The following is a 23,829-nucleotide window of genomic DNA, read 5'->3' as shown; positions in this document are numbered from 1 at the left end:
ACTGCTAAATTGTGCTTCCTAGCTGTTTTTATAAAATCACTGAATCAAATCTAACTCTGATTACATCAGAGAAGGCCAGGTACCCTACACCATAAGAGGGGGTTTGAAATTTTGACTTGTCTACTTAAAGATCACCAAAATCTGATAACAAGGTCAATTACGTTCCTGGGTGGGATTGAACTTGGTCGGCTCTCGTATAATTCAGATCTCTTTGTCTCAGGTCTCTCTCCAGCCTAGTTTGCTGTCTGTTTCCACTTCTCTTTTCTTGAGCCGCTCCCTTCTATGCCCTTGCGCACTATCCTGACTTCTCTCGTCTGCTTACTTTGTGCATTCCAACGCACAATGCAAAAGGCCGCCATGCCCTGCATACCCCTTTTCTCTTTTCATGTGCAGATGAGGGTTCCAGCCAACTTTGGCCCACTGCTTGGATGACATCACCATATGCAAATCCATCTGCTGCAGGCCTTCCCCCAGGAATGCTTGTACTAGTTGTTGCATTTGGTTTGTTGTTTGGGGGTGCTTCAGTATTAGGCAGCCTTCTGCCCTCCCATGTTCATCTGAAAATATGTGTTCTCCCTGCAGTTGTTGTCCCCAGATGAGAGTTCCCTTGTGCTGCCTCAGTTGAATCTCCTTTACTTGACAGAGATGTGCCTGAGCAGCGGCCCTCCCCAGCCCTATCCCAAATCATACTTATTTTGCATAGGAGATACCATGGTCATGAAGATTGTTCTCCCAGGGTGAGGTTCATTCATTGCATTCTGGGTATGCTGACCCCTGTGATTTCCCCAAATGTGGGAAACTCGACTGCATTATTTGTGGTAGTGGGGGACTGTGTTTGTGCTTTTCTCTGGTCAGCTCTGGTAAAAGTCAGATTTCTTTGCCTCAGATCTTCCTCTAGCCTTGTTCTTCTTTTGAGAGTTCTCTTGTGCTGTCTCAGTTGGATCTCCTTCACTTGACAGGGGGGTGCCCGAGCAGCGACCCTCCCCAGCTCTAGCCCAACTCCTACTTACCTGCCAAGTGAGATACTATGATCATGAAGGTGCTTCTCCCAGGGCAAGGCTTACCCATTGCACTCTGGGTGTGTTGCTCCTGCGATTTCCCCAAATGTGGGACACTTGACTGCATAATTTGTGTTTCCCCTGGTCGGCTCTGAGATAATTCAGATCTCTTTGTCTCAGGTCTCTCTCCAGCCTAGTTTGCTCTCTGTTTCCACTTCTCTTTTCTTGAGCCGCTCCCTTCTATGCCCTTGCGCACTATCCTGACTTTTCCCGTCTGCTTACTTTGTGCATTCCAACGCACAATGCGAACTACAGGTAGTGCTGCAGGGCCCACACCCTTTTACTTGCCTTACAGAGGAGCTCTGGAGCTGTTACAGTGCCCAAGCTGCTGCAAGAAATCAGCTTGAATGCTTAAGGGGCTGGGGCATAGCACTCATGAGCCCCACACCGAAGGAGGGTGGAGGTGTTTAATGCGAACTAGGGGTCATCCAAGCGCCGCAAAAGGCCGCCATGCCCTGCACACCCCTTTTCTCTTTTCATATGCAGACGAGGGTTGAAGCCAACTTTGACCCACTGCTTGGATGACATCACCATATGCAAATCCATCTGCTGCAGGCCTTCCCCCAGGAATGCTTGTACTAGTTGTTGCATTTGGTTTGTTGTTTGGGGGTGCTTCAGTATTAGGCAGCCTTCTGCCCTCCCATGTTCATCTGAAAATATGTGTTCTCCCTGCAGTTGTTGTCCCCAGATGAGAGTTCCCTTGTGCTGCCTCAGTTGAATCTCCTTTACTTGACAGAGATGTTCCTGAGCAGCGGCCCTCCCCAGCCCTATCCCAAATCATACTTATTTTGCATAGGAGATACCATGGTCATGAAGATTGTTCTCCCAGGGTGAGGTTCATTCATTGCATTCTGGGTATGCTGACCCCTGTGATTTCCCCAAATGTGGGAAACTCGACTGCATTATTTGTGGTAGTGGGGGACTGTGTTTGTGCTTTCCTCTGGTCAGCTCTGGTAAAAGTCAGATTTCTTTGTCTCAGATCTTCCTCTAGCCTTGTTCTTCTTTCGAGAGTTCCCTTGCGCTGCCTCAGTTGGATCTCCTTCACTTGACATGGGGGTGCCCGAGCAGCGACCCTCCCCAGCTCTAGCCCAACTCCTACTTACATGCCAGGTGAGATACTATGATCATGAAGGTGCTTCTCCCAGGGCAAGGCTCACCCATTGCACTCTGGGTGTGCTGCTCCTGCGATTTCCCCAAATGTGGGAAACATGACTGCATAATTTTTGTTTCCCTTGGTCGACTCTTGTATAATTCAGATCTCTTTGTCTCAGGTCTCTCTCCAGCCTAGTTTGCTGTCTGTTTCCACTTCTCTTTTCTTGAGCCGCTCCCTTCTATGCCCTTGCGCATTATCCTGACTTTTCCCGTCTGCTTACTTTGTGCCTTCCAATGCACAATGCAAACTACAGGTAGTGCTGCAGGGCCCACACCCTTTTACTTGCCTTACAAAGCAGCTCTGGAGCTGTTACAGTGCCCAGCTGCTGCAAGAAATCAGCTTGAATGCTTAAGGGGCTGGGGCATAGCCAACATGAGCCCCACACCGAAGGAGGGTGGGGGTGTTAAATGCGAACTAAGGGTCATCCAAGCGCCGCAAAAGGCCGCCATGCCCTGCATACCCCTTTTCTCTTTTCATATGCAGATGAGGGTTCCAGCCAACTTTGGCCCACTGCTTGGATGACATCACTGTATGCAAATGCGTCTTCTGCAGACCTTCCCCCAGGAATGCTTGCACTAGTTGTTGCATTTGGTTTGTTGTTTGGGGGTGCTTCAGTATTACGCAGCCTTCTGCCCTCCCATGTTCATCTGAAAATATGTGTTCTCCCTGCAGTTGTTGTCCCCAGATGAGAGTTCCCTTGTGCTGCCTCAGTTGAATCTCCTTTACTTGACAGAGATGTGCCTGAGCAGCGGCCCTCCCCAGCCCTATCCCAAATCATACTTATTTTGCATAATAGATACCATGGTCATGAAGATTGTTCTCCCAGGGTGAGGTTCATTCATTGCATTCTGGGTATGCTGACCCCTGTGATTTCCCCAAATGTGGGAAACTCGACTGCATTATTTGTGGTAGTGGGGGACTGTGTTTGTGCTTTTCTCTGGTCAGCTCTGGTAAAAGTCAGATTTCTTTGCCTCAGATCTTCCTCTAGCCTTGTTCTTCTTTTGAGAGTTCTCTTGTGCTGTCTCAGTTGGATCTCCTTCACTTGACAGGGGGGTGCCCGAGCAGCGACCCTCCCCAGCTCTAGCCCAACTCCTACTTACCTGCCAAGTGAGATACTATGATCATGAAGGTGCTTCTCCCAGGGCAAGGCTTACCCATTGCACTCTGGGTGTGTTGCTCCTGCGATTTCCCCAAATGTGGGACACTTGACTGCATAATTTGTGTTTCCCCTGGTCGGCTCTCGTATAATTCAGATCTCTTTGTCTCAGGTCTCTCTCCAGCCTAGTTTGCTGTCTGTTTCCACTTCTCTTTTCTTGAGCCGCTCCCTTCTATGCCCTTGCGCACTATCCTGACTTCTCCCGTCTGCTTACTTTGTGCATTCCAACGCACAATGCGAACTACAGGTAGTGCTGCAGGGCCCACACCCTTTTACTTGCCTTACAGAGCAGCTCTGGAGCTGTTACAGTGCCCAGCTGCTGCAAGAAATCAGCTTGAATGCTTAAGGGGCTGGGGCATAGCCAACATGAGCCCCACACCGAAGGAGGGTGGAGGTGTTTAATGCGAACTAGGGGTCATCCAAGCGCCGCAAAAGGCCGCCATGCCCTGCACGCCCCTTTTCTCTTTTCATATGCAGACGAGGGTTGAAGCCAACTTTGACCCACTGCTTGGATGACAGAACCATATGCAAATCCATCTGCTGCAGGCCTTCCCCCAGGAATGCTTGCACTAGTTGTTGCATTTGGTTTGTTGTTTGGGGGTGCTTCAGTATTAGGCAGCCTTCTGCCCTCCCATGTTCATCTGAAAATATGTGTTCTCCCTGCAGTTGTTGTCCCCAGATGAGAGTTCCCTTGTGCTGCCTCAGTTGAATCTCCTTTACTTGACAGAGATGTGCCTGAGCAGCGGCCCTCCCCAGCCCTATCCCAAATCATACTTATTTTGCATAGGAGATACCATGGTCATGAAGATTGTTCTCCCAGGGTGAGGTTCATTCATTGCATTCTGGGTATGCTGACCCCTGTGATTTCCCCAAATGTGGGAAACTCGACTGCATTATTTGTGGTAGTGGGGGACTGTGTTTGTGCTTTCCTCTGGTCAGCTCTGGTAAAAGTCAGATTTCTTTGTCTCAGATCTTCCTCTAGCCTTGTTCTTCTTTCGAGAGTTCCCTTGCGCTGCCTCAGTTGGATCTCCTTCACTTGACAGGGGGGTGCCCGAGCAGTGACCCTCCCCAGCTCTAGCCCAACTCCTACTTACCTGCCAGGTGAGATACTATGATCATGAAGGTGCTTCTCCCAGGGCAAAGCTCACCCATTGCACTCTGGGTGTGCTGCTCCTGCGATTTCCCCAAATGTGGGAAACTTGACTGCATAATTTTTGTTTCCCTTGGTCGGCTCTCGTATAATTCAGATCTCTTTGTCTCAGGTCTCTCTCCAGCCTAGTTTGCTGTCTGTTTTCACTTCTCTTTTCTTGAGCCGCTCCCTTCTATGCCCTTGCGCACTATCCTGACGTCTCCCGTCTGCTTACTTTGTGCCTTCCAATGCACAATGCAAACTACAGGTAGTGCTGCAGGGCCCACACCCTTTTACTTGCCTTACAAAGCAGCTCTGGAGCTGTTACAGTGCCCAGCTGCTGCAAGAAATCAGCTTGAATGCTTAAGGGGCTGGGGCATAGCCAACATGAGCCCCACACCGAAGGAGGGTGGAGGTGTTTAATGCGAACTAGGGGTCATCCAAGCGCCGCAAAAGGCCGCCATGCCCTGCACGCCCCTTTTCTCTTTTCATATGCAGACGAGGGTTGAAGCCAACTTTGACCCACTGCTTGGATGACATCACCATATGCAAATCCATCTGCTGCAGGCCCTCCCCCAGGAATGCTTGCACTAGTTGTTGCATTTGGTTTGTTGTTTGGGGGTGCTTCAGTATTAGGCAGCCTTCTGCCCTCCCATGTTCATCTGAAAATATGTGTTCTCCCTGCAGTTGTTGTCCCCAGATGAGAGTTCCCTTGTGCTGCCTCAGTTGAATCTCCTTTACTTGACAGAGATATGCCTGAGCAGCGGCCCTCCCCAGCCCTATCCCAAATCATACTTATTTTGCATAATAGATACCATGGTCATGAAGATTGTTCTCCCAGGGTGAGGTTCATTCATTGCATTCTGGGTATGCTGACCCCTGTGATTTCCCCAAATGTGGGAAACTCGACTGCATTATTTGTGGTAGTGGGGGACTGTGTTTGTGCTTTTCTCTGGTCAGCTCTGGTAAAAGTCAGATTTCTTTGCCTCAGATCTTCCTCTAGCCTTGTTCTTCTTTTGAGAGTTCTCTTGTGCTGTCTCAGTTGGATCTCCTTCACTTGACAGGGGGGTGCCCGAGCAGCGACCCTCCCCAGCTCTAGCCCAACTCCTACTTACCTGCCAAGTGAGATACTATGATCATGAAGGTGCTTCTCCCAGGGCAAGGCTTACCCATTGCACTCTGGGTGTGTTGCTCCTGCGATTTCCCCAAATGTGGGACACTTGACTGCATAATTTGTGTTTCCCCTGGTCGGCTCTCGTATAATTCAGATCTCTTTGTCTCAGGTCTCTCTCCAGCCTAGTTTGCTGTCTGTTTCCACTTCTCTTTTCTTGAGCCGCTCCCTTCTATGCCCTTGCGCACTATCCTGACTTTTCCCGTCTGCTTACTTTGTGCATTCCAACGCACAATGCGAACTACAGGTAGTGCTGCAGGGCCCACACCCTTTTACTTGCCTTACAGAGGAGCTCTGGAGCTGTTACAGTGCCCAGCTGCTGCAAGAAATCAGCTTGAATGCTTAAGGGGCTGGGGCATAGCACTCATGAGCCCCACACCGAAGGAGGGTGGAGGTGTTTAATGCGAACTAGGGGTCATCCAAGCGCCGCAAAAGGCCGCCATGCCCTGCACACCCCTTTTCTCTTTTCATATGCAGACGAGGGTTGAAGCCAACTTTGACCCACTGCTTGGATGACATCACCATATGCAAATCCATCTGCTGCAGGCCTTCCCCCAGGAATGCTTGTACTAGTTGTTGCATTTGGTTTGTTGTTTGGGGGTGCTTCAGTATTAGGCAGCCTTCTGCCCTCCCATGTTCATCTGAAAATATGTGTTCTCCCTGCAGTTGTTGTCCCCAGATGAGAGTTCCCTTGTGCTGCCTCAGTTGAATCTCCTTTACTTGACAGAGATGTGCCTGAGCAGCGGCCCTCCCCAGCCCTATCCCAAATCATACTTATTTTGCATAGGAGATACCATGGTCATGAAGATTGTTCTCCCAGGGTGAGGTTCATTCATTGCATTCTATGTATGCTGACCCCTGTGATTTCCCCAAATGTGGGAAACTCGACTGCATTATTTGTGGTAGTGGGGGACTGTGTTTGTGCTTTCCTCTGGTCAGCTCTGGTAAAAGTCAGATTTCTTTGTCTCAGATCTTCCTCTAGCCTTGTTCTTCTTTCGAGCGTTCCCTTGCGCTGCCTCAGTTGGATCTCCTTCACTTGACAGGGGGGTGCCCGAGCAGCGACCCTCCCCAGCACTAGCCCAACTCCTACTTACCTGCCAGGTGAGATACTATGATCATGAAGGTGCTTCTCCCAGGGCAAGGCTCACCCATTGCACTCTGGGTGTGCTGCTCCTGCGATTTACCCAAATGTGGGAAACTTGACTGCATAATTTTTGTTTCCCTTGGTCGGCTCTCGTATAATTCAGATCTCTTTGTCTCAGGTCTCTCACCAGCCTAGTTTGCTGTCTGTTTCCACTTCTCTTTTCTTGAGCCGCTCCCTTCTATGCCCTTGCGCACTATCCTGACTTCTCCCGTCTGCTTACTTTGTGCCTTCCAATGCACAATGCAAACTACAGGTAGTCCTGCAGGGCCCACACCCTTTTACTTGCCTTACAAAGCAGCTCTGGAGCTGTTACAGTGCCCAGCTGCTGCAAGAAATCAGCTTGAATGCTTAAGGGGCTGGGGCATAGCCAACATGAGCCCCACACCGAAGGAGGGTGGAGGTGTTTAATACGAACTAGGGGTCATCCAAGCGCCGCAAAAGGCCGCCATGCCCTGCACGCCCCTTTTCTCTTTTCATATGCAGACGAGGGTTGAAGCCAACTTTGACCCACTGCTTGGATGACATAACCATATGCAAATCAATCTGCTGCAGGCCTTCCCCCAGGAATGCTTGCACTAGTTGTTGCATTTGGTTTGTTGTTTGGGGGTGCTTCAGTATTAGGCAGCCTTCTGCCCTCCCATGTTCATCTGAAAATATGTGTTCTCCCTGCAGTTGTTGTCCCCAGATGAGAGTTCCCTTGTGCTGCCTCAGTTGAATCTCCTTTACTTGACAGAGATGTGCCTGAGCAGCGGCCCTCCCCAGCCCTATCCCAAATCATACTTATTTTGCATAGGAGATACCATGGTCATGAAGATTGTTCTCCCAGGGTGAGGTTCATTCATTGCATTCTAGGTATGCTGACCCCTGTGATTTCCCCAAATGTGGGAAACTTGACTGCATTATTTGTGGTAGTGGGGAACTGTGTTTGTGCTTTCCTCTGGTCAGCTCTGGTAAAAGTCAGATTTCTTTGTCTCATTTCTTCCTCTAGCCTTATTCTTCTTTCGAGAGTTCCTTTGTGCTGCCTCAGTTGGATCTCCTTCACTTGACAGGGGGGTGCTTGAGCAGCGACCCTCCCCAGCTCTAGCCCAACTCCTACTTACCTGCCAGGTGAGATACTATGATCATGAATGTGCTTCTCCCAGGGCAAGGCTCACCCATTGCACTCTGGGTGTGCTGCTCCTGCGATTTCCCCAAATGTGGGACACTTGACTGCATAATTTGTGTTTCCCCTGGTCGGCTCTCGTATAATTCAGATCTCTTTTTCTCAGGTTTCTCTCCAGCCTAGTTTGCTGTCTGTTTCCACTTCTCTTTTCTTGAGCCGCTCCCTTCTATGCCCTTGCGCACTATCCTGACTTCTCCCGTCTGCTTACTTTGTGCCTTCCAACACACAATGCGAACTACAGGTAGTGCTGCAGGGCCCACACCCTTTTACTTGCCTTACAGAGCAGCTCTGGAGCTGTTACAGTGCCAAGCTGCTGCAAGAAATCAGCTTGAATGCTTCAGGGGCAGGGGCATTGCCAACATGAGCCCCACAACAAAGGAGGGTGGGGGTATTTAATGCGAACTAAGGGTCATCCAAGCGCCGCAAAAGGCCGCCATGCCCTGCATACCCCTTTTCTCTTTTCATATGCAGATGAGGGTTCCAGCCAACTTTGTCCCACTGCTTGGATGACATCACTGTATGCAAATGCGTCTTCTGCAAACCTTCCCCCAGGAATGCTTGTACTAGTTGTTGCATTTGGTTTGTTGTTTGGGGGTGCTTTAGTATTAGGCAGCCTTCTGCCCTCCCATGTTCATCTGAAAATATGTGTTCTCCCAGCAGTTGTTGTCCCCAGATGAGAGTTCCCTTGTGCTGCCTCAGTTGAATCTCCTTTACTTGACAGAGATATGCCTGAGCAGCGGCCCTCCCCAGCCCTATCCCAAATCATACTTATTTTGCATAGGAGATACCATGGTCATGAAGATTCTTCTCCCAGGGTGAGGTTCATTCATTGCATTCTGGGTATGCTGACCCCTGTGATTTCCCCAAATGTGGGAAACTCGACTGCATTATTTGTGGTAGTGGGGGACTGTGTTTGTGCTTTCCTCTGGTCAGCTCTGGTAAAAGTCAGATTTCTTTGTCTCAGATCTTCCTCTAGCCTTGTTCTTCTTTCGAGAGTTCCCTTGTGCTGCCTCAGTTGGATCTCCTTCACTTGACAGGGGGGTGCCCGAGCAGCGACCCTCCCCAGCTCTAGCCCAACTCCTACTTACCTGCCAGGTGAGATACTATGATCAGGAAGGTGCTTCTCCCAGGGCAAGGCTCACCCATTGCACTCTGGGTGTGCTGCTACTGCGATTTCCCCAAATGTGGGACACTTGACTGCATAATTTGTGTTTCCACTGGTCGGCTTTCATATAATTCAGATCTCTTTGTCTCAGGTCTCTCTCCAGCCTAGTTTGCTGTCTGTTTCCACTTCTTTTTTTTTGAGCCCCTCCCTTCTATACCCTTGTGCACTATCCTGACTTCTCCTCCTGTCTGCTTACTTTGTGCCTTCCAACGCACAATGCGAACTACAGGTAGTGCTGCAGGGCCCACACCCTTTTACTTGCCTTACAGAGCAGCTCTGGAGCTGTTACAGTGCCAAGCTGCTGCAAGAAATCAGCTTGAATGCTTCAGGGGCTGGGGCATTGCCAACATGAGCCCCACACCGAAGGAGGGTGGGGGTGTTTAATGTGAACTAGGGGTCATCCAAGCGCCGCAAAAGGCCGCCATGCCCTGCACGCCCCTTTTCTCTTTTCATATGCAGACGAGGGTTGAAGCCAACTTTGACCCACTACTTGGATGACACAACCATATGCAAATCCATCTGCTGCAGGCCTTCCCCCAGGAATGCTTGCACTAGTTGTTGCATTTGGTTTGTTGTTTGGGGGTGCTTCAGTATTAGGCAGCCTTCTGCGCTCCCATGTTCATCTGAAAATATGTGTTCTCCCTGCAGTTGTTGTCCCCAGATGTGAGTTCCCTTGTGCTGCCTCAGTTGAATCTCCTTTACTTGACAGAGATGTGCCTGAGCAGCGGCCCTCCCCAGCCCTATCCCAAATCATACTTATTTTGCATAGGAGATACCATGGTCATGAAGATTGTTCTCCCAGGGTGAGGTTCTATTCAAAATTGCAGTTGGTCCCAATGACGCGGTTGTTGTTTTTGGGAGTCATACTGGACACAGAAGAGGCTTTCTTCCAGTGGAAAGGCTATGGAGATCCAGAGTCTGGTCAAACAAATTCTAAAACCAGCAAGAGTGTTAATCCATCAATGCATTCTGTTGCTTGGAAAGATGGTTGCGGCCTACGAGGCCATTCAGTTTGGCAGGTTCCATGCCAGAGTGTTCCAGTGGGACCTGTTGGACAAGTGGTCCGGATCCCACCTACACATGCACCGGAGGATAATCCTGTCTTCCAAGACCAGAATCTCACTCCATTGGTGGCTGCACAGTTCTCACCTCCTAGAGGGGCGATGGTTCGGGATCCAGGACTGGATCCTAGGGACCACGGATGCAACCCTCCGAGGCTGGGGAGCAGTCACACAGGGGAAAACATCCAAGGAAGATGGTCAAGTCAGGAAAGTTGTCTCCACATAAATATTCTGGAGTTAAGGGCCATTTAATAACTGCAGACACAGTACGCACTGGGACGGGTGCCCAGCATCCTCTACGGACTAAGAGAAAAGGATTTACCGGTAGGTATTAAAATCCTATTTTCTCTAACGTCCTAGAGGATGCTGGGGACTCCGTAAGGACCATGGGGATAGACAGGCTCCGCAGGAGACATGGGTACTTTAAGAAAGACTTTAGTTCTTGGTGTACACTGGCTCCTCCCTCTATGCCCCTCCTCCAGACCTCAGTTTGATACTGTGCCCAGTGGAGACTGGATGCTTTCAGGAGCTCTCCTGAGCTTTCTGACAGAAAGTATTTTGTTAGGTTTTTAATTTTCAGGGAGCACTGCTGGCAACAGATTCCCTCATCGAGGGACTGAGGGGAGAGAAGCAGCCCTACTCTGAGTTGCAAGGTCCTGCTTCTTAGGCTACTGGACACCATTAGCTCCAGAGGGATTGGTACGCAGGATCTCACCATCGCCGTCCGTCCCAGAGCCGCGCCTCCGTCCCCCTTGCAGAGCCGGAGGATAGAAGCCGGGTGAGTATGAGAAGAAAAGAAGACTTCAGAGGTGGCAGAAGACTTCATGATCTTCACTGAAGTAACGCACAGCACTGCAGCTGTGCGCCATTGCTCCCATACAGCTCACACACTCCAGTCACTGCAGGGTGCAGGGCGCAGGGGGGGGGGGGGGGCACCTGGGCAGCAATATAACCTCTTTTTGGCAAAAATATAACACATATACAGCTGGGCACTATATATATGTATGAGCCCCCACCAATTTTACAGTTTAAGCGGGACAGAAGCCCGCCGCCGAGGGTGCGGGGCTTCTCCCTCAGCACTCACCAGCGCCATTTTTTCTTCACAGCACCGCTGAGAGGAAGCTCCCCGGACTCTCCCCTGCTTATACCATAGTAGACAAGAGAGTTGAAAAGAGGGGGGGGGGGCACATAATTCGGCGCAAATTACATACAGCAGTACTACTGGGCAAACATTAAGTTACTGTGTATTCCTGGGTTATATAGCGCTGGGGTGTGTGCTGGCATACTCTCTCTCTGTCTCTCCAAAGGGCCTTGTGGGGAAACTGTCTTCAGAAAAAGCATTCCCTGTGTGTGTGGTGTGTCGGTACACGTGTGTCGACATGTCTGAGGAAGAAGGCTATATTAGAGAGGAGCAGGAGCAAATGAATGTGGTGTCTCCACCGACTGCTGATTGGATGGATATGTGGAATGTTTTAAATGCTAGTGTAAACTCATTGCACAAAAGATTAGACAAGGCTGAAGCTTTGGGACAGTCAGGGTCTCAACCCATGCCTGATCCTATGTTGCAGGGACTGTCAGGGTCTCATAAGCGCCCACTATCCCAGATTGTTGACACAGATACCGACACGGATTCTGACTCCAGTGTCGATTACGATGATGCAAAGTTACAGCCAAAATTGGCAAAATCCATTCGATATATGATTATGGCAATAAAAGATGTTTTGCACATCAGAGAGGAATCCCCTGTCCCTGACAAGAGGGTACATATGTACAAGGGAAAAAAGCCTGAGGTAACCTTTGAGGGGGTCACACGAGCTGAACGAGTTATGTGAAAAAGCTTGGGAATCTCCAGATAAAAGACTGCAGATTTCCAAAAGGATTCTTATGGCGTATCCTTTCCTATCAATGGATAGGTTACGATGGGAATCCTCCCCTAGGGTGGACAAAGCATTAACACGCTTATCCAAGAAGGTAGCCCTCCCGTCCCAGTATACGGCTACCCTCAAAGAGTCTGCTGACCGCAAACAGGAGATTACCCTGAAGTCCATTTATACACATTCAGGTACCTTACTCAGACCGGCAATTGCGTCGGTCTGGGTGTGTAGTGCTGTAGCGGCATGGATGGATACCTTATCTGAGGGGATGGATACCCTAGATAAGGATACTATTTTATTGACCCTGGGGCATATAAGAGATGCTGTCCTATATATGTGTGTATGCAAACTACAGGTGGTGCTGCAGGGCTCACACCCTTTTACTTGTCTTGTAGAGCAACTCTGGAGCTGTTACTGGGTCCAGCTGCTGCAAGAAATCAGCTTGAATGCTTCAGGGGCTGGGGCATGGCCAACATGAGCCCACACTGATGGGGGGTGGGGGTGTATAAAGCGATTTAGGCGTCATCCAAGCGCAACCCCACAAAGGCCGCCATGCCCTGCGTGACCCTTTTCTCTTTTCATATGCAGACGAGGGTTGCAGCCAACTATGCCCACTGCTTGGATGACATCACCATATTCAAATCCATCTGCTGCAGGCCTTCCCCCAGGAATGCTTGCACTAGTTGCTGCATTTGGTTTGTTGTTTGGGGGTGCTTCAGTATTAGGCAGCCTTCTGCCCTCCCACATTCGTCTGAAAATGTGTTCTCCCTGCAGTTGTTGTCCCCAGATGAGAGTTCCCTTGTGCTGCCTCTGTTGAATCTCCTTAACTTGACAGGGGTGTGCCCGAGCAGCCGCCCTCCACAGCCCTATCCCAACACATACTTATCTTGCATATGAGGTCTCTTGATCATGAAGATAGTTCTCACAGGGTGAGGTTCATCCATTACATTTTAAAGTAGGAAGGTACAAATTACATATTCAAATTACATATATGTGCTGGATTCAAATGTTTTCCCCCCTTCCTTTCTCAATTGTGCCCATCAGCAGCTATTCTAATGTTGCTGCCAATGGGTGTGACACATTAATTTCTTCTGTGGGGTACACTGGACTCCACAAGGATTCACATTGGGGTGTAGAGTAGGATCTTGATCTGAGGCACCAACAGGCTCAAAGCTTTTGACTGTTCCCAAGATGCTCAGCGCCCCCTCCTCTATAACCTCGCTTCCATGAACAGGGAGCTCAGTTTGTAGTTGGTGCCTTCAGTAGCAGGCCACTTAACAGGGGGATGCCTCAGGCAGCCTATTCTTAGCTATTAATTTTGGCAAGAAAAGAAGAACTTTTTTTATAAGAATCTACAAGGGCTGCAGCAGGCTAGGTCTAATAGACTTCTTTACTGCAGCTCCATCACTCCCAATGGCGCAGTATACTCCCGTGCCCCGGTTGCTGGGTCACTGCAGCGGAGGCTCCGGTTTCTTCCTAAGGTCAGTCACACACACACACCGCCCTCCGGGATCACGAGGCCGCTGATGGGGGCGGGCCGTGTGCGCACTGGCGTGGACACTGCTTACTGGGCAGCCGCTCCACTAGCCACCAGGGACAGTTAAGGTTGGGGTTTTTTCTCCTATATTAACCCCATTTTGTACTACCCGCAGTGCATTGTGATAGGTAATGGGGCCTGATTCAGGTTGGATCGCAATCCAACTGCAAAAACTGCTAAGAGCATACGCATCCGCCTGCATTTTCTGCGACACTCCGCAGATAATGCGATCGCCTCTGTCTGTGAATCGGTGAAGGGGGGGTGGGAGGGGGGTCAACAACACTCCATTTCCAAGTCGGAGATGGAGCGGTGCGGGGGCATGGTTTCAAAATGGGGTCGGCAACGGAGAAACAGGAGGTGTGGTCAGAGCAGCTGCATGACATCACATGGGCCGGACTCTGCCAGTGGAGCCCCAGCGTCATGAGGTAGATTTTGTAGAGGCCGGGGAGGACTTCTGTTCCTGGAAACTAGCTGTGTTGTGCAGCTTTATTCCTCTGCCCCTACCTCTGGCAAGAAAGGACGCACCTCGCACTTTCATGTTTCTTTGTGACCGAAAGGACTGCATTTGATAATGCGGAGCTTTCTTATGCTTTGAGGGAACATAAGGTAAAAAATTTGATTTTCCAACTGTAGCTGTGCGTGTTAATGCTTTGTCCATCCTAGGGGAGGATTTCCATCGTAACCTATCCGTTGATGGAAAAGGATACGCCATAAGAATCCTTTTGGAAATCTGCAGTCTTTTATCTGGAGATTCCCAAGCTTTTTCACATAACTCGTTCAGCTCGTGTGACCCCCTCAAAGGTTACCTCAGGCTTCTTTCCCTTGTACATATGTACCCTCTTGTCAGGGACAGGGGGTTCCTCTGTGATGTGCAAAACATCTTTTATTGCCATAATCATATATCGAATGGATTTTGCCAATTTTGGCTGTAACTTTGCATCATCGTAATCGACACTGGAGTCAGAATCCATGTCGGTATCTGTGTCAACAATCTGGGATAGTGGGCGCTTATGAGACCCTGACAGTCCCTGCAACATAGGATCAGGCATGGGTTGAGACCCTGACTGTCCCAAAGCTTCAGCCTTGTCTAATCTTTTGTACAATGAGTTTACACTAGCATTTAAAGCATTCCACATATCCATCCAATCAGGTGTCAGCGGAGACACCACATTCATTTGCTCCCGCTCCTCTCTAATATAGCCTTCTTCCTCAGACATGTCGATTCACGTGTACCGACACACCACACACACAGGGAATGCTTTTTCTGAAGACAGTTTCCCCACAAGGCCCTTTGGAGAGACAGAGAGAGAGTATGCCAGCACACACCCCAGCGCTATATAACCCAGGAATAACACAATAACTTAATGTTTGTCCAGTAGCGCTGCTGTATGTAATTTGCGCCGAATTTTGTGCCCCCCCCTCTTTTCAACCCTCTTCTCTACCGTGGTATAAGCAGGGGAGAGTCCGGGGAGCTTCCTCTCAGCGGTGCTCTGGAGAAAAAATGGCTCTGGTGAGTGCTGAGGGAGAAGCCCCGCCCCCTCGGCGGCGGGCTTCTGTCCCGCTTAAACTGTAAAATTGGCGGGGGCTCATACATATATACAGTGCCCAGCTGTATATATGTTATATTTTTGCCAAAAAGAGGTTTATATTGCTGCCCAGGGTGCCCCCCCTGCGCCCTGCACCCTTACAGTGACCGGAGTATGTGAGGTGTATGGGAGCAATGGCGCACAGCTGCAGTGCTGTGCGTTACCTCAGTGAAGATCATGAACTCTGCGGAGCCCGTCTATCCCCATGGTCCTTACGGAGTCCCCAGCATCCTCTAGGACGTTAGAGAAACTAGGATTTTAATACCTACCGGTAAATCCTTTTCTCTTAGTCTGTAGAGGATGCTGGGCACCCGTCCCAGTGCGTACTGTGTCTGCAGTTATTAAATGGCCCTTAACTCCAGAACATTTATGTGGAGACAACTTTCCTGACTTGACCATCTTCCTTGGACGTTTTCCCCCTGTGTGACTGCTCCCCAGCCTCGGAGGGTTGCATCTGTGGTCCGTAGGATCCAGTGCTGGATCCCGAACCATCGCCCCTCTAGGAGGTGAGAACTGTGCAGCCACCAATGGAGTGAGATTCTGGTCTTGGAAGACAGGATTATCCTCCGGTGCATGTGTAGGTGGGATCCGGACCACTTGTCCAACAGGTCCCACTGGAACACTCTAGCATGGAACCTGCCAAACTGAATGGCCTCGTAGGCCACAACCATCTTCCCCAGCAACCGAATGCATTGATGGATTAACACTCTTGCTGGTTTCAGAATTTGTTTGACCAGACTCTGGATCTCCATAGCCTTTCCCCTGGAAGAAAACCTCTTCTGTGTCCAGTATGACTCCCAAAAACAACTACCGCGTCATTGGGACCAACTGCGATTTTGGCAAGTGTAGGAGCCAACCATGTTGTTGAAGAACTGTCAGGGAGAGTGCAATGTTTTGCACCAACTGGTCCCTGGATCTCACCTTTATCAGGAGATCATCCAAGTACGGGATAATTGTGACTCCTTGCTTGCGAAGGAGAACCATCATTTCCGCCATCACCCTGGTGAAAATCCTCGGAGCCGTGGACAGACCAAACGGCAATGTCTGAAATTGGTAATGACAATCCTGAATTGCAAACCTTAGGTAGCTTGATGCAGTGGCTAAATGGGAACATGTAAGTAGGCATCCTTTATGTCTACCAAAACCATGAAATCTCTTTCCTCCGGACTGGAGATCACTACCCTGAGAGATTCCATCTTGAAATTGAATTTCTTTAGGAAGAAATTGAGGGATTTCAGAATTTAGATTGGTCTGACTGAGCCGTCCGGCTTCGGGACCACGAAGAGGCTTGAATAAAAACCTTCTCCCTGCTGACTAAGGCCGATTTGAACAATCGGTGAGGGGGAACGTCTTGAAACCCCAGTTTGTACCCTTGGGACACTATTTGTAAAACCCACGAGTCCAGGTCCGAATGAATCCAGAACTGACTGAAGAGTTTTAGACGTGCCCCCACTGGTGTGGGCTCCTGCAAGAAAGCCCCAGCGTCACGCAGTGGATTTGGCAGAAGCAGAGGACAATCTCTGCTCCTGCGATCTTGAAGAGGCTACAGACCTCTTCCTTCTCCTTCCTCTACCTGCAAAGAAAGGGGAATCTTAACTTCTTGCATATCTATTGGGCCAAAATGACTGCGGTAGATAATGATGCGTCTTCATCCGTTGAGAGGGAACATAGGGCAAGAAGGTTGGCTTACCTGCGGGAGCTGCCGAGATCAAATTAACTAGGCCGTCGCCAAACAAGGCTTCACCTTCATAGGGAAGAGACTCCCTTTCTTCTTGGAGTCAGCATCAGCATTCCCTTGGTGAATCCACAATGCCCTCCTATCCGAGACTGCCATGAAATTGGCCCGTGAACTCAAGAGTCCTATATCCCTTGCAGTCGTAAGTATGCTGCAGTGTCAACAGGCCAACTAAACCCTCCCCCCTCCTTTTACCCCATCACTTTGTCCAGTCCCTGTTGTCCATACTGTATTGCCATTATTATGCATGTTGCTGTGCTGGCCCTTTTCTGAATGTCCCTGCCACCGCCACCGAAGAGCTGGATAGCCCAGTATGAAAACCACCTGCCGGCCTCACTGACGGTCCGAGTCAAAGGCTCCATTTTTTTTTTTAAAGATCCCTCTGCCAAGTTAAGGGGGGCTTAAGGGGGCCCCAGAGATATCAGTGTACTGGGGCCCAAGATTTCTGTTGCTGGCCCTGACCCTCAGGGGCGTATCTACCCCTTGGCCAGGATGTCACTTGCCAGGAGCACCATCCAGGTTTCAGTTGTGGGATTAGAGTTCATACAGTAATTAAATGTTTTCATATTGAGAACTACATCTCCCAGCATATACAGTGTGCTGGGGATGCTAACAAGCTTTATTTAAAAGTTTAAAAAAACATTGCTTTTATAATTGCAATGGTTAAAAAGGGAGAGCTATAAATCAATTTATCAGTGAATGATCGCAGTTTGAGCCGTTACATTTTACTGAACCACCTATCCCTCCACACTCACTACCTGTCCTCAGGATACATTTACCATCCCGGCAGATGGTATACCGGCGGTCATTTGACCGATGTTGGAATCCTGACACCACTTGGGAGACTGGTGCCGGCACACAGACAGCCAACATCCCGAAGGTGAGTATTGGAGGGAGGGTTAGGAGTCGGACCAGGGGAGGTGGTGTAAGGGAAGGCACTAGGAGGGGGGGGGGTAGCCCTAGCTGCCACCCCCTGAGGGTTAGCCCTATCCGCCACCCCCCCAGAGGGTTAGTATTAGGATTGGGGATCATGTGACCTCTGGAATCCCGAGCGCCGGATGCCATACCCAACCCCCTTTACTTTTTCAGGCATTTCTATCTCTCCTCTCTCTATGGTGTTCCAATTGCCCACTTTCCCTTGTGCTTTACTCTCTCTCTCTCTCTCTCTCTCCTTTGTTTAGAGCATCAGTTTCTGTAGTCCACTTATACCCTTATTTTTTCCAGTGTTTCACTAACTCTCTGATGTAATGAGGATGTATGGTCTAGAGGGATCAGTAATGCATTGTACTGTATAGAGGCGTCAGGGATGTAGCGTAGGGAATAGAGGCGTCAGGGATGTAGCGTAGGGAATAGAGGCGTCAGGGATGTGGCGTAGGGAATAGAGGCGTCAGGGATGTGGCGTAGGGAATAGAGGCGTCATGGATGTGGCGTAGGGAATAGAGGCGTCAGGGATGTAGCGTAGGAAATAGAGGCGTCAGGGATGTGGCGTAGGGAATAGAGGCGTCAGGGATGTGGCGTAGGGAATAGAGGCGTCAGGGATGTGGCGTAGGGAATAGAGGCATCAGGGATGTGGCGTAGGGAATAGAGGTGTCAGGGATGTAGCGTAGGGAATATAGGCATCAGGGATGTACTAGCAGGTATATAGAGGTCAGTGTACTGTAAAGAGGGGTCAGTAATGCAGTGATGGTTATAGAAAGGTCAGTGATGTAGTGTAGGGTATAGAGGGGTCAGTTATGTAGTGTGGGGTAAAGAGGGGTCAGTAAAGATACTAAGCTGAAGTACTTAGAACACTTCTTGAATTAAGACACAACCTGCAAGAAAAAGTATGCAATATGGGTGAAAAGGCAAATGTCAGAGGTCTGATACAAGTGACCAGCTCCATACCTTGCACCACATAGCGTTATGTTAAACTGGGATATGTTCTTTTTTGGTGTGTGTGTGTGTGTGTGTGTGTGTGTGTGCCAAAGGCTGCCTGCCTTATTGCTCCTCCCCCATCCGGCTCCCAAGCACCTCTGCTGCCCAGTGATCCAGGAGCCTGCTGCTAGGAAGAAGTGGCCGAGCTTCAGCAAGCGAGTCTGGAAACTGGCGGAGGAAGTCATGATAACCAGATAATGGGGAGTGGAGAGCCAGTTCCAAGGTAATACTTTATACAGCTGGTTGAGATCCTGGTCGGTGGATATGGATTCCAAGAAAACCCTGGAGGTGCTTCCTATCAAGGGAGACACTCTCTTTGGAGAAGACCTCAATAAGATTGTAGCTGATCTGGCTACTGCTAAAACAACTTGCCTACCTAGTATGACTCCTACCACGTAGAAGGCTAAAAGTACTTTTCCTTGGCCCTTTCATCCTCCAGGTAAAGCGTACCCATGGTCAGGCATACCCAAAGCAAGCTCATGCTTCCAGACCTGCCAAGCCCAGACTGAAGCAAGCCTGGGCTGCCCGTCAGCCTGCTTCCAAAACGGACAAGCCTGCCGCATGACGGGGCGGGCCTCCCTCTGGGGGATCCCAGGGTGGGGGGCCCGACTTCTAAGTTTGGCATAGAAAGGTATAATTCTAAGATAGAGAATTCTATTTGGAGCTCACCTTGTACTTTGTGAAGAAATAATCAGCATTGTGGCTGAGCAGATACATGTAGTGTGTGGCTGCAAACTGCATGGATCTGCTGCGTTGCAATGCTGATACTTTTTTTTTCAAAGTACCAATAGCTTCATATAATGTTCACAATTTTTATGCAGGATCAAATAGCTCAATGGGTAGGGTGTTTGATTAGAATTCAACAGGTTATAGGTTTGAATCCTTGGTATTGTAGTTTGAGATGTCGGCATCCTATCACCTGGGATATCATACTAAATAAATGGAGTTGATCAATTTTTTTTTTTTTTATTAAACTAGGGACAATTTCCAGATACTTTTATTTATAACTGAGATTGCCCCCTGGAACTTCACATCAGTTGACAACTATGCATGAGTGGGCAGTGCTTGCCCTGGATCTGCCCACCCATTTGTGTGCCATCATAAAAGAAAGCATAACTGACAGTTATCCTGGGCGTACACTACACAATTATCTGTCAGGCTATCTATCCAGTCTGGATGGATGGAATAAAAATCTGGTAATGTATAGGAGCAAATGTCAATTAACCATTTGCTCCCAAACACTAGAAAAGTGGTCAAAAATGGTCATTACACAAATTGGTTAAACCCAAAATTTAACCAATTTGTTTAGGGGACCATTTTTGTCCATTTTCTAGTGTTTGAGAGTAAATCGTTGATGGTCATTTGCTCACATAGATAACCGGATTTCTATTCCAATCAGCCAGTGTTGGAGAGATGGTCTGCCAGATTACATAATGCATACCAGAGCCATAACTAGACTTTTTAGTGCCCTGTGACAGAGAATTATATGCCCCCCCCCCCCACTATTTTTGCAATATGGACAAAAGGCGCATGCCTCGTGGGGAAGGGGCATAACAAGATTGGTCTCAGAGAAAGCACATGAGATATGAAGATATATCTAGTATACTTGACACTCAATGGTTTGTGGTATTGCCGGGGGGCCCTCCTTAAATGCATATACAGTCACACATGGCTTGCTTGTGCAAATGGCATATCAGCAGTCAGCACTAACTGGTGACATGCCATTTGTACAAGTAAGCCATGTGTGACTAATATATAAACACACTTTATTAAATAACACCTCAAACTACCATACCCAGGATTCAAACCTATAACCTGTTGAATTCTAATCAAACACCCTACCCATTGAGCTACTTGATCCTGCATAAAAATTGTGAACATTATATGAAGCTATTGGTACTTTGCAAAAAAAAATTATTAGCATTGCAACTCAGCAGATCAATGCAGTGTGCAGCCACACACTCCATATATCTGCTCAGCCACAATGCTGATTATTTCTTCACAAAGTACAAGGTGAGCTCCAAATAGAATTCTCTATCTTAGATTATACCTTTCTATGCAAGGGTAAATAGCTCAATTGTTTGACTGCAATGCCACAGGAAATGGTTTGGATCCAAGACAGTGTGACTGAATAATAAAGAAACCTTAAGATGAGTTCATGAATGTTGTATAAGTATTAGTGAGAGAAGGGGTCAGGAGCATGCTAGGCTGCAAAAAATAAGGTAGGCTGCAAGTGAAAGTAATGATCTCCTATATATTTTCCCAGATCTGTCACTCTGTGTGGCTAACTCTGGGGGAAGTCACAGCAATGGGCGGAGACGGCATCTGCAGGACGATACACCAGTGCCAGCAGCAGACCGTAACAAAGTGACAGATTTGGGAGAATATATAGGAGGTAGGGAGGTGGCCATGGTACATGGCTGACCAAGGGACACTAGCTCATGTACCCCTTTACCACTGAGGCTAGCCACCAAGGATGGACCTGTCACCAGTGCACATGCAATAACCTCTTCTGCTGCCCTCTTTGAAACTCAGATTGCCCAGTGCTCCCCTTCGCTAACAGTCCACAAAGTTTCCCCATCTCACGATCTGCCTCCTCACCGCCACTTTCATCTCTACAGCACACGCGCATATCATACAAGATCCCATCATGCGTACGTAGGTCTGAAATGCCAGAGGGAGGTTGGGGGGAGATTGACATGCGCCAGCAACACCACACAGCTCACTGTGACCACAGTGGAGAGGCGCTGCAACAGGACAATACACCAACCTCGGAGCAAGGAACTGCGTCGGTCAGGAGGAGAACTATTTCAATAGCATAAAAAGGTTAGTGCGTCCCACCCTATGGACACCAGACTCATCAATTCACTGTTGCCAGAGTCTCATACAATGACTCTGAACCTCTAAGCACACTATTTGACTGTCCACACCCTGCTGTGCCTATTACCCATCTCCTCCACCACCCTCAACACTGACCCACACATCATTCACCCACAAAGATACAATAAAGGTAGTTTGGATAAATTAGCTAAATGAAATGGATTTAACCAATTTATCTAAATGACCATTTTTGGATGTTTTCCAGTGTTTGTGAGCAAATGGTCAATTGTCATTTGCTGCCACATATTAGCATAATTTTGTTTCAACTAGAAAAAAAAAATGGACAGATAATCTAAGTGTGGATCCAGTTTAAAGGTCCGTATTCACGGACCGATTTTGGGGAGAGATGTGTGCTGAGCGAACTGCTCAGCACACATCTCTCCCCCCGCTCAGCACAGCGTGATGTGTGCTGAGCGTACGGGGGGTGGGGGGGCGCTCATTTCACCCCCTGTGTAGGGCATTCTGTGTGTATCCAGCTTAACAGGTGTGAGCATCATACAACTACTGACTTGCGAGTAACTATACAGCAGCTCCATACCTTGTGACTTGAAGAAACACCAGTTAACCCCGGGAATGCTGCAGTCAAAGCAACAATTCCTCTTCTTACATTCCGCTGCACTTATTGTGGGGTAGCCGCAATCCCTTCTGCTGTACGGTTCCACATTACATTGTTTCTTGTCACTTCCTGTTGATGCAGTAAGGAAACATCCAGGAATTACAGCAGCTTAGTTTTTTTTTTTTTAACTGGTGCAATTTAGCTAGATCACAGGGCAATTTAGCTCCTTTGGTCCTTTTTTAGGACCAGTTAATCAGACAGTTGAGCAAACTGAAAAACAGCTAACAGGAAATTTCCACTTAAATGGTATTTTCTAATCTTATCTGACCATGACTAAGAATAAAGGATACACAAGATAAACTCTTATAGCTATTGACCTTATCCATGTTTAAGCTCCATCAAATCTGTAATCAATAGCACTACATGCTCCCACTCTACCACTGTACTGTATACTCTACCTGTGTTTTTAAGGTAAAAACACCATTTAACCCCAGTGACACTTGAATTAAAGCAGCAGCCTCTATAATAGCATTCTTTAGCATTAATCCCAGGAAATCTGCAATCTTCACGCTCTTTGATAGCCACGCTACATTGCTGTTTACTTGGATGGAGCAGAGAGCACAACATCAGGACATAGGAAATATTACAATGCATGATAAGAAAGGTGTGAGTTCTACAGCAAGGCTCTAACCCTTTGCCAGTGCCAAATACATAGGGCTTAACTCAGATCTGATCACAGCAGCAAATTTATTAGCTAAAACCATGTACACTGCAGGGGGGGGGGGGGGTGTATAATATGTGCAGAGAGAGTTAGATTTTGGTGCGGTGTGTTCAAACTGAAATCTACATTGCAGTGTAAAAACAAAACAGCCAGTATTTACCCTGCACACAAACAATATAACCCACCTAAATCTCTCTGCAAATGTTATATCTGCCCCCCCCCCCCTCCCCCATCCCTGCAGTGCACATGGTTTTGCCCACTAGCTAACAAATTTGCTGCATCTGGGAATTACAGCATCTTAATATTTCTTTTTACAGAGGGTTCAGCAAATTAAATTATTTAGTGAAATACTGTAATCATAACAGTTACAGGGATATTGTAGGTAGATTTATTGTCAGTGGATAAATGTAAAAATTAAACCCTTAGGCATAGTTCCCAAATGCTGTCATTGCAATCCAGATTTTAAGGATATCATGCTTGAGCACGGGTGACTTAATTAGAACTTCGGTCAATGTGAATTAACCATTGGACTCAACCATGGTTATCCTTAAAACCCAGGGGTCTATTTAAGATCGATCTTAATCGATGTTGGGCTTCCAGGTTGAAAAAAAAACACACATTTACTAACATTTTAAAATTTATATAAAAAATCATCTGTTCGTAAATGCAGTGCACATGGTTTTGCCCAACTGCTAACAAAAATCCTGCTGCGATCAACTCAGAATTACCCCCCATGGCCCTCATTCCGAGTTGTTCGCTCGCAAGCTGCTTTTAGCAGCATTGCACACGCTAAGCCGCCGCCTACTGGGAGTGAATCTTAGCATCTT

At 48.3% G+C, this 23,829-nt stretch overlaps 15 non-coding genes and 1 pseudogene across 15 annotated transcripts; all 16 read left to right on the top strand.

The window, feature by feature from the left end:
- Window positions 1-686: 686 nt before the first annotated feature.
- Window positions 687-850, top strand: LOC134898789 (U1 spliceosomal RNA). The gene has a single exon (XR_010172479.1). It is a non-coding gene; the product is annotated as a U1 spliceosomal RNA (small nuclear RNA).
- Window positions 851-1,002: 152 nt separating this feature from the next.
- On the top strand, window positions 1,003-1,144 carry LOC134899559 (U1 spliceosomal RNA; annotated as a pseudogene).
- A 693-nt stretch (window positions 1,145-1,837) lies between these two features.
- On the top strand, window positions 1,838-2,001 carry LOC134898735 (U1 spliceosomal RNA). Its single transcript, XR_010172426.1, has one exon. It is a non-coding gene; the product is annotated as a U1 spliceosomal RNA (small nuclear RNA).
- Window positions 2,002-2,153: 152 nt separating this feature from the next.
- LOC134899456 (U1 spliceosomal RNA) lies at window positions 2,154-2,316 on the top strand. The gene has a single exon (XR_010173134.1). It is a non-coding gene; the product is annotated as a U1 spliceosomal RNA (small nuclear RNA).
- Window positions 2,317-2,987: 671 nt separating this feature from the next.
- On the top strand, window positions 2,988-3,151 carry LOC134899068 (U1 spliceosomal RNA). Its single transcript, XR_010172754.1, has one exon. It is a non-coding gene; the product is annotated as a U1 spliceosomal RNA (small nuclear RNA).
- A 152-nt stretch (window positions 3,152-3,303) lies between these two features.
- LOC134899501 (U1 spliceosomal RNA) lies at window positions 3,304-3,466 on the top strand. Its single transcript, XR_010173173.1, has one exon. It is a non-coding gene; the product is annotated as a U1 spliceosomal RNA (small nuclear RNA).
- A 671-nt stretch (window positions 3,467-4,137) lies between these two features.
- Window positions 4,138-4,301, top strand: LOC134898734 (U1 spliceosomal RNA). The gene has a single exon (XR_010172425.1). It is a non-coding gene; the product is annotated as a U1 spliceosomal RNA (small nuclear RNA).
- Window positions 4,302-4,453: 152 nt separating this feature from the next.
- Window positions 4,454-4,616, top strand: LOC134899236 (U1 spliceosomal RNA). Its single transcript, XR_010172917.1, has one exon. It is a non-coding gene; the product is annotated as a U1 spliceosomal RNA (small nuclear RNA).
- Window positions 4,617-5,287: 671 nt separating this feature from the next.
- On the top strand, window positions 5,288-5,451 carry LOC134899067 (U1 spliceosomal RNA). The gene has a single exon (XR_010172753.1). It is a non-coding gene; the product is annotated as a U1 spliceosomal RNA (small nuclear RNA).
- A 152-nt stretch (window positions 5,452-5,603) lies between these two features.
- LOC134899500 (U1 spliceosomal RNA) lies at window positions 5,604-5,766 on the top strand. Its single transcript, XR_010173172.1, has one exon. It is a non-coding gene; the product is annotated as a U1 spliceosomal RNA (small nuclear RNA).
- Window positions 5,767-6,437: 671 nt separating this feature from the next.
- On the top strand, window positions 6,438-6,601 carry LOC134898878 (U1 spliceosomal RNA). The gene has a single exon (XR_010172566.1). It is a non-coding gene; the product is annotated as a U1 spliceosomal RNA (small nuclear RNA).
- Window positions 6,602-6,753: 152 nt separating this feature from the next.
- Window positions 6,754-6,916, top strand: LOC134899217 (U1 spliceosomal RNA). The gene has a single exon (XR_010172898.1). It is a non-coding gene; the product is annotated as a U1 spliceosomal RNA (small nuclear RNA).
- A 671-nt stretch (window positions 6,917-7,587) lies between these two features.
- Window positions 7,588-7,751, top strand: LOC134899000 (U1 spliceosomal RNA). Its single transcript, XR_010172688.1, has one exon. It is a non-coding gene; the product is annotated as a U1 spliceosomal RNA (small nuclear RNA).
- A 152-nt stretch (window positions 7,752-7,903) lies between these two features.
- On the top strand, window positions 7,904-8,066 carry LOC134899362 (U1 spliceosomal RNA). The gene has a single exon (XR_010173041.1). It is a non-coding gene; the product is annotated as a U1 spliceosomal RNA (small nuclear RNA).
- A 671-nt stretch (window positions 8,067-8,737) lies between these two features.
- On the top strand, window positions 8,738-8,901 carry LOC134898834 (U1 spliceosomal RNA). Its single transcript, XR_010172524.1, has one exon. It is a non-coding gene; the product is annotated as a U1 spliceosomal RNA (small nuclear RNA).
- A 152-nt stretch (window positions 8,902-9,053) lies between these two features.
- On the top strand, window positions 9,054-9,216 carry LOC134899446 (U1 spliceosomal RNA). The gene has a single exon (XR_010173124.1). It is a non-coding gene; the product is annotated as a U1 spliceosomal RNA (small nuclear RNA).
- The last annotated feature ends 14,613 nt before the right edge of the window (window positions 9,217-23,829 follow it).

The sequence above is a fragment of the Pseudophryne corroboree genome, chromosome 3 (genome assembly GCF_028390025.1).
Source record: "Pseudophryne corroboree isolate aPseCor3 chromosome 3, aPseCor3.hap2, whole genome shotgun sequence".
In the NCBI taxonomy this organism is placed as follows: domain Eukaryota; kingdom Metazoa; phylum Chordata; class Amphibia; order Anura; family Myobatrachidae; genus Pseudophryne; species Pseudophryne corroboree.
This window is presented reverse-complemented; position numbering and strand designations above follow the sequence as displayed.